The sequence below is a fragment of the Hyalella azteca genome, unplaced genomic scaffold, assembly GCF_000764305.2.
Source record: "Hyalella azteca isolate HAZT.00-mixed unplaced genomic scaffold, Hazt_2.0.2 contig6945, whole genome shotgun sequence".
NCBI classification, from domain to species: Eukaryota; Metazoa; Arthropoda; class Malacostraca; order Amphipoda; family Hyalellidae; genus Hyalella; species Hyalella azteca.
The window spans coordinates 108,650-118,512 of record NW_025937084.1 but is presented as its reverse complement, the minus strand read 5'-3'; positions in this window follow the sequence as shown (position 1 = coordinate 118,512).

The following is a 9,863-nucleotide window of genomic DNA, read 5'->3' as shown; positions in this document are numbered from 1 at the left end:
GTGTAATCTTATTGTAATTTTCGAGGAAGAATAGATAAGCCCAGAGGGTAGGAAATTGTGGTATTAGTAAAAATTCCTAACATTTTTGCTCTCAAAATGTGGATACAACTTGTAAAGTTACCGATGAAACTTCTAAAATTTTGGATCGATATGCTGTTTATTCGAGTCGTCCAGCACCTGCCTTTTTACATTGATCGGCAAATGTAACGCATTGACCTTGAGAATTAGTAAATTCCATGGGCTTGATATTGTCAGCATTTTAGCTGCTAATGACGATGAGTATTGATGATGGTGCGGTGTGGGTTGAATCTCGTTTAATGCGCCGTTCGGGTAACACAGTCCGTAATTCAGTTCCTCAAAGGACGTCATTGGTCTCCGAAAAAAACAACTACTCGCATTTCCTTCGTTTAAAACATAAAATTCTGAAGACATAAATGACGTGAGAATTTCCTTGTAGCACGTACAATTTTCAAACAGTTTGCGGTGTGCTCTTTCGTTCAGAGCTTCACTATTCATTTGACAGGACAAAATAGGTTACCCACTTCTTCTTCTTCTTTTGGAGCTGAGGGAGCTCTGGAGACTCGTCCAAGGCAGAGGTTACCCACTTCGTCTCGGAACTCGCGTATATCTTTGTCTCCATCTTCGCATGACAAGAAAATACATAATTTGTGGTTAGGAGTTATTTAAGCTTTTACAGAAATTCTGAAAATTTTGTGTGATATTTCCTTTTTGGAGCCATGTTACAGAATGAATATCTCCCTTGATGGAATTTTTCGTCCATGATTCCGCAAGTGCAATATAGAGAAAGATTAATTTGCGTTAAATCAAAGTGTACTAGTGTGTTGTCGCGATTTCCTCTCGGTAGGTCCGCAATAGTCAATAGTAATGGTCTACAGGCTCGCAAGAGTCACATTTCTAGTATTTATGACAGTACATAATGCAATAGATCTTGCTTTCTAATGCCCTTTGCAAATTAGTTGATTTTTATTAGAAGTCAACATGCGAGGAAGGATGAGCAATAGAATTCTGCGTTATCCGGTCTGGCTTACTGCTGCATCTCGAAATCGTTCTTTACCGTTCAAATCGGCAATGCAGGAACGCACGCTATGGTGGCGAATTCCCGACTCCTGTCCGTGCTAAAGAACCGTTTTAAAAATTGTTGCGTGACTGGCAAGAAGGTTACGGCCTGGGATGATCTTGAGATAATTTGCTTCACGTGAGTTAGGGTATGCTGAGCGTACTTATATGGAGTGCCTGAGCTGCAACCGGACACCTGTTCTGCTGGCATTATTTTTCGTTTTTAAAGTAATGGTTAATTTGAGTTTGATGCAATCAAATAATCTTGGTATTTTCATCATAAATCCACTAGTCAGGAGATTTTTCCAAATTGGAATCAACCAATCAATTCACTCGACGATTGAAGAACTTTGTCACATTAACAAAACTGACCTCGCATTTAAGTGTAATCGTTAATTATTTATATATGTTTGAAGTGCAGGTTAATGGACTAATAAATAATCGGGAATTGTAGCATCCCGAATACAATGGAAATTGTTTAAATGCACTCTGCGATCCTAGAAGTTAGGTTAAAAGGCAGCAGCGGCGGCCACCGGCAGCGCGCGGTGCCGGCGCGCAAAGTCACCTTCACTCCCTCCCTCGCCCCTGACCTTCGATCTCGTGAAGCTTGAGGTGCGTGTACACGGGACAACTGGTGGCAGCCATGATGTCTGTGAATAACCACCTCTATTTATTGGGCTGATGGCATCGTGTTGTGAGATACGTGCTGCTTCAGGAGCTAGAAGCTGGTTACAATACCAACTAACGGCCACCTAATAGTATTCCTAATTCCTTTATCGTGTACTTTTTGATGAAGGTTTCGACGCATTGTTTCCTAGCGAGAACATTCGTTGCCAGAGATTTATATATGAGAAGGCTTGATGGCTCGTTTATGCGTAATAACGACTGATTCAACGAAATTCATGGCAATTATTTTTTATTTTTAATTTTGCATTACAATCAACTAGGAAGACTAATTTTTATTAGTTTCCTAATTCACTAATGATTGATGGAGAATTTTTAAACCAGTTGGTAAGTTGAGGATTGTTGATCTTCTACAATGAAAATCGTGTTGTGGGATGTCCGGCATGCACAATAATAATGGTGGGAGACACTGAGCTGCGAGTAATTCCTTTATAAAACTCGGGTTACTAATTATACAATCATTTGGAAAAAACTAATTGAAATCCTATTGCATTGAAAACAGAATAAGCTCAGTCGGTATGTTACCGACTCGGTATGTCGGTTACTATGGCTCGGATGCTTCGAACAAAGACGTCTCGGACGAATTTACGTTCGTCATATAACTCACGAATGAAGGCGAAATGAAAAAAATTGTCACGAGCTTGACATCACCGTCAGGCCATAATGAATACGTGTACCAAGTTTCATCGAGCTACGTTCAGTACTTTGAGAGATATTCGATGTACACTGAATCTGGAGCCCGGCCGCGAGACCGGCCGCGGGTGCAGCCGTAAATTCGTCCGAGACGTCGAACAAAGCATGTCTTGGGAGCAGCGAGCTACGCTGCGTGCTGAAGATGGTAGGGCGAACAAGCAATATCTGCAGTTGGGTTCCTTCGATGCCGCTTGCTGAACACCAACCCTAGAATTGAGAATATTGTAGGTCTGGAGGGGCAAAAAGTTACAGGATTGGACAATAATACTCTCGGTTTTTGTGCTCACTAAAAAATTTCATGGACGAGCATGTTACTAAATTTTTTCAGCTAATGTGGACCGTTCAGTCGCAGTTTCCAAATCATCACTCAAGCCTTTACGCACTAACAAGGATTTACTAACTGATAAATTCTCTGGACATATCACGGGCTGACTGTACTGTGATAAATAGACTTTTTTTACGAGTTTTGGAACCAATCTCGAATTATTATCTGAAATTAAATTGACCGATCGCGACAGTCGGCCATAAAAGCCCATAATCTAACAGACAAGTTAAGTCCGCAGACAGCCCCGAGCGCACCACCAACAGATGAGCGCGCAACGCCAAGTGAGCGATTAGGTACGTGGATATCTCATAAATTGTAGCATTTTCAACCCAACCCGACCGCCAAACGGATGTGCGCTTTTAAATTTTTTTATCAAAATCTAAGCACGGGTAGTATCAGGAATATAAATTCTTTGTTCACAATATTTTTTACTTTCTGCCAACTCGTTATGATGGTGCCTAAGAACATCTGCAGAGGTGCCTACCGTGCATTCATAGTATTTGAACTTCACTTTTCTGGATGGTTTACTTAATTAGGAAGAAAACCATGTACGCAACTTTCACTGTGACTATTCATTTATAAAACTTATTTGCTGACGAATAACTGACTGAATTTCGATAATTGGTAACTGCTATGAACACTCATGTTGTGATATCGCGAGTGACACCAAAAACGCTTTCAATGTGTTTGTTGTTCATTCACCTGAGGGACAAGAGTATCGCTTCTATTAGGATTCAGTAACACGTCTGTTGTCTCTAGAGAAGCTCTATACATACAGCACAGGAAATACCAATAACGCCGAGGCTCAGCCAAGCTAGCTTTATTTTTTCTTCATTTTTGGTTAGATCAATTTTTGCAGCATTGTTTCACCTGTGCTATTAATCTCCCTATAATCAATAGATGGCCATCTTTAAAGATTAAAATGGTGTTAAAACTAAACGACACAGCAATGTCGAGAAATGGATGGTTCTTTAGTGTCAAATGATAGCCAACAGTTCACAAGCGATGTTGAAATGCTTTATCTTTTCCGTGTATTTTAAATTGAAGTTTAAAAGTTGAAGTATCAATGAATTATAAGTTTGTTCCCGCCTGCGACCTTGAGGGGTGCATGACAGGGCTGCTGAAGAAGCATTTACTCGACGTACATTCTTTTAAGCGCAAATGTTCGACTACTTAAATAGACTAAAAAAATAACACAAAAGCTACAATGCAGAAAGAACATCTAGCGGGATTTTTTACATTGAGAATTACAAATCGTAACTTGCAGTCATTTCTGATTCTAAGAATTAATAAATAATAACTAATGAAAATGCTACTTCAATGCGACTGCCTTCACACAACTCTCACATTCAAAAAATAAGCAGAAACATTAAAAAAGGTGGAACTGAACATGAGGTTATATGCTCTGAGACATATTAGACTACCGGTAACACACGGCAAAATAAAATCCAGAAAAGCTGGTACTAAAGTACGGAGATTGGAAAAATGTACCAGCAATTTATTATTGAATTCAACACGATTAAAGGTCAATTATAATTCTAATTATACCCAAAAATTTAAAAGCAAAGAAAATTTCACAGAAATTCATAACTTTATAGAAAACGTTTCGGAGTCCAGCTCCATCGTCAGTTCGTAGAATCTAGAATTCATATAAAATATATGAATTCTAAAAAATATATATATTTTCTTTGTTTTTATATTTTTAGTAAACTTGCTATTTAAGCAAACCAGTGACATCAATTAATTACACCCAGCCTAGGATATTCCTCCGTCGTCCTCACTTATAAGGGAGTCCTTGGAGAATATAACCTTATTTACCGCACTTGACTCAGCCGTACCTCCGGAATGTCTTCAGAAAATCCGAGTAATTCTTTCAAGGTTATTGAGTCTCGAACGAGTTACTGATGCAAGTCGTGCTCGCAATATTTTAAGAGGAGCCGGAAGCATCGCATGAACGAGAGACAAGCGAGCCATCGTAAGTCTAAACGTAGCACGTCATCACCCAGGCCGGAATTATACATTTTCTTGGTAGAGCATTCACTGCGATGAAGACCTGTAGACATTTTCATTAGGAAATTCTGATTCTTCAAGGCAAGCGCCATTTATTTGAAGCATAAATCCTGCCATGTAAAAAATTCTTTGACAGTTAAGAGCAACTTTACTTGATTTCTGGTTGAATTGAAATTCTTCCGCGTCATTTTTCTCACTAGAGTTCCCAGAAAACTCTAATTTTATTTAGCGTAATTTTCGCTTTATTTAATTGCGGACGGACAACTGGTGTCCCACAAATGAAGGATTAGTGCACTAATTGTTCAAGGCGGGAGGTTCCCACGCTCTCCATCTCTATGACAAAAAAGTATCACATTACTTACTGGACCGCAATTATTTCGGACGAGAAAACGCTCCAGGAAAAGATTGAGCGGCAATTAAATTAAAATGAAGTGCTTTGTGGGATCCTCCATTACGAAGAACTTTTAGCTGACAATAAAATAAGTGGGAAATTAAAATAATTGATGTCGATTTTGAGTTATGGTCTGAAATTGTTATTTTCTTCGAACAACATTGTGATCTTAATAGAGTCGGGAACAAAGTGACGCGCATGCACTAGATGCTCGAAAAAGTAAGCAATAAGACAGACATTGGTAATCAGCATGAGCATCCAAAATAATAATTTGTGCAACCGTAGGCGATTAATAAAATATATCATCGTTGTTATGATATCGTCTGCAAAAGCTATAAGTACAGTAACAAACCCAATTGGTGGAAGCCCTCCCAAGTGTAGAAACTCACTCGTTACACAAACTTAACCACGGAATAGCGTCAAAAAACCCTTCAGATGCCCGCCATGCAAGTCTGGGCAGGTTCAGTACCTAAGCAGCATCGACCGGTACTTAAAAATTTAATTTGTTATATCGCAGACCCCGAGACGCAAGGCGATCAAAGTCAACTAAAAAAGTTTGCCATATAATTGTATTATTAATCACGTTATGATAATTTGGAGCTAGAAAGTTTCCCAGTGATGTAAAATTTGTAAGAAAGTCCAGAATGAATGTGAGGAAAAGTAGGTTAATATATCTGTCTCGTATCACCGTTACCGGGCACAGTACGAGCTCATAGCTAGTCCTATTTTTCTCGACCCTCAAAGACGACCACACCCTGCATGTAGAGAGATCGTAAACACCGCTTTCTAATTTCTCCTGGATTTCTTTCCCATTCCTTGCCATTATTCCGGGTATGCCAGCGGGAAGTACTAAGAGATGCCCCTATCGAATGTCCCGTTGTTGTGATTTGTGGTCCACTGTGGATCAACAAACAAGTTTTGGCGGGTCAGAGGCCATGCGGCTGGGAAAAAAAACTTTCTTGTAAGTGACTTCTTTGACCGCAGAGAGATAATGCAAATTGTGAAAAGTATGGCATATCGCTTCCTCGCTAAAATCTTGCATTGAGAACATTTGTTTATCCAATTAAGCAGGGTACTTACTTAATTTTTGTTTATGTCGTCATGTACTGCACTCCTGCAAAAGTATCCGGTTTTTGTTTTCTAAGTTGTTTCTATTTTCTTCAAAACGCAGGAGTACTTATTTGACTTGCTGTGACACCGAGATAGGGCAAATTTCTACTCATATGATCGACACATTGGCCTGAATAAATATTCACTTTTTCACTTATGTGCCTTTCAACAGGAATGATTTTTTCACCTAATTCTAACTTTGGCAAAAATTATTCTAGATTAAAAAATATCGAAGCAGTGTTATGAAAAATGCTATAATGAAATGGCTGCCAATCAGTAGTTTATAAAACAAAATTATTCTTAAACATTACCAATCTTTATTTATATCCCAAAAAATACGATAAATAGTTACTATATTTTAATAAATTAGAACATCTGGACAGCAATGATAAAAAATATTGGCTTGAGCATGAGTGAGAAAGTTAAAAATCACAAATATTCTCGATATTCCTGCACTTCAATCAGATAAATTAATCAAGAATTTTATGCTATAGTTTATACTCCCAACAAATAGTTTAATTTCCTGTCTGTTTTTTATGTTGTAATGTATTTTTTCTCTTTTCGTCAGCTGCAACTCATCAGTATTTACTGCAGGACACTCAACAACAAGAAAAGATTCTCCGTCAGTACGAAAACTGATGAACCCTGTTGGGATCATCTCTTATTAGACTCGATAGCCTCCTCACCGCTAAGTCGATCAGGACATTTCATCGGCGTTAGTATCAACCTTCGCGACTAGGATGGCCTTAATCTCAATAAAACACTAGTTTAGTTATGCATATCATGCAGTGCATCAGAACATATTTGCCCTCGAGTGTCCTTGTATAACATTACAGGATATCCACCAAGTAAAAACATCTGGATAGAAGAATACTTTTGTATAACTCTGAATCAGGCCCTGCTTACAAATAAAACCTATTTAATTTCATGATCATTATGATTAATAAGTTCACGATATTATTTTATGGAATGATCCTGTGAGTGCAATGTTTTGGCATCTAATTTATCCTGCAGCTCGGTCTTTTACGGATTGTTGCATTTCTGTTCTATTTACGCATCGGAAATTATCTGCTAATAATACTATACCAAATCATTATTAAATAAAAAAATTTTACAACAAAAGGTTCGCGAGTGGCAAACTACAAAGCAAATCGTTGAAATTACAGCAGCTTTTCATTTCCGTACTGCATTAAACTTATTCCGTTACAGAATTTCCGTTTCAATATGTTAACAACTACTTTAGGGGGTCATTAAATATTATTTTTGACAAAGAATACGTTCAATTAATGAAAATCTAACTGTCTCTTCAGTATCGCTCCCAAAGCAGACCTGTGAAATTTTTGTTTTTCCCCGGCATCGTACGTCGTGCCGGTCACGATCAAGTGATGAGCCAGCCCAGGGAAGCCCCAAGCTGTGGGTGGTGTCTGTTCTCCGTTGCACCGTGACGAGACTGGTGTACGATAACTTGGGCCCCTGCTTGCGCGTCCACAGCTCAACAAGTGATGTCAGCTTCACCATTGACGGCAATTTTATTGACTGACAGAGGGCGGAGAGCGAACTTAAGAGCAATTCTTAAGTGCATTACACGAAAAAATATTCCCCAACGATAGCAAGAAAATTTATCGAGAAATTTGCACTGGACGGAATAATTGAGTCAGGGCAAGTTTCTGACGATGAGAAATCATCTCAAAGCATGTTCATAAACGTAAATTTATACGTTGACATAAGTGTTGATGTTTGTGTATTTAGTTGTTTTCAAACTGCTTCACTTACGTCAGTTTTCACGTTTTTACATCGTCTTTATTTTTATTATATTGGCTTTATATTTTAGTTACAACTGGTATATTTTTATGAGAATTTCACGCCATATAATTGAAGTTTTTCAATAATTGTGGAATTAAATATTTGCACGACTTGAAATAAAGGATTCATGGTGTCGGCACTCCATGCCAGGTCCCGGCATCTTTGCTCACAGCGGAGCTAACGGGCGAGTCTCCATAACTCGCGCGCAGACACAGAAAACAACGCCTCACAACTTGACGACTCAATGACGAACATGTAGGCGTCCACATGCAAATAAGTATGCGGTCCGATACATTGTTTTGCGTATCATAGTGAACGCTTCAGAAACCAAAACCAATCACAAAATTTCGGAATTTTCTTTTGTAAAGAACAAACAAATTTTGGCATGTCATTATGTACTGATAGCGTTATGGGTTGAACGTTGCGTACGTTATGAAATTAACTGTTATTATTTACAAGTGGCGATATCACAGAAAATGTAATATGAAAAATATCTGTTTCCGTGTGGGCGTGACAATTCTTGAATAATAGAGATATTTCCGTGTTTTTAATTTTTTTGCAATGATAAACGAAGTGCGAGATCCTGTTATGTTCCTCCAAAAATTTAAAGATCTTTTGACTGTCTGCCGCATCTTACAGCAATGTTGGAAATTTGTGTCCAAAAATATTGCACACAAATAACTCAAGTGTTCCCAATAATTTTCCCCATCTCTTTGGGTTTCGAAAAAAATCATGTGCTGTGAATACATCGTATAGTCCAGACATAATAAATGGACGAAATACAATTTCAGTATTTTTCATTTCGGAATTATGTAGTTCATTCTATCACGTACAATAATTTTCCATAAGGTTATAGAGCTTGAATAAAAATCATTTATTATGCAAATTTAGAATGAATTATGCTCATATAATTTAAACGTAACCAGTATCCTTTGAGCTCTTCCAGACTGGCTATTTATGACTCGTTCATTATTTATTTGCTTGTCATTCTTGACGTGAACGCCGAACAAAGCGGTCACGTTTTAACGTGAGTGCTGTAGGTAGGGGCCTTGTTAAGAGACTACAATGCTTGCAATAACGACTTGTGTTCAGTTTAATCAATGGTCAATGAGCATTCATACCTTTGAGAAGATACCTGGCTAAAAGATCGTACGAGTTTGCCAAGCAATTCTCCTAATTATCTTCTATGTAAGGGCAGCGTTTTAACGAGATTAAATCATAGGAACAAGCCAGCGCCGAATAACGGTCATACGAAGGGTAATATTCAGCCATTTCCATCGCGAACTGTTCCAACGCTTTTTAAACGACCAGTCCTAGATATTTCTGCCGACAACAAGGGAATGATTATCAACTCATTGTGAATAATTCAACAGCCGAATAGGCCGTTTAAATTAGAGTTAACTTGGAAACATCTTGTGTTATAAACCTGGGTAATGATTTGTCCAATGATGGTGCAATTTAAAAGAATTACGTTCAAATGAATGTCTAACGAACCTTTTTGCAATCTATGAAGGTTTATGGCTCGTGTCTTTAATCGCAGAACAATTCTTTTCTTAAAAATTATTTAAGGCCAGTTTGTAAATCGAAATATTTTTTGGATTCTAATCGCGATTCGTTTTAAGCAAAATTTAATTGTAATGATAAATCACATATAAATATAATCTAAGAGACAAGATGAAATTGAAAATATGTAAATCAGATCTCACCCCATGCATTTTACCTTCCTATAACCGCTTTAAAAATGTTTCCTGCAAGTATGCATTCAAAATT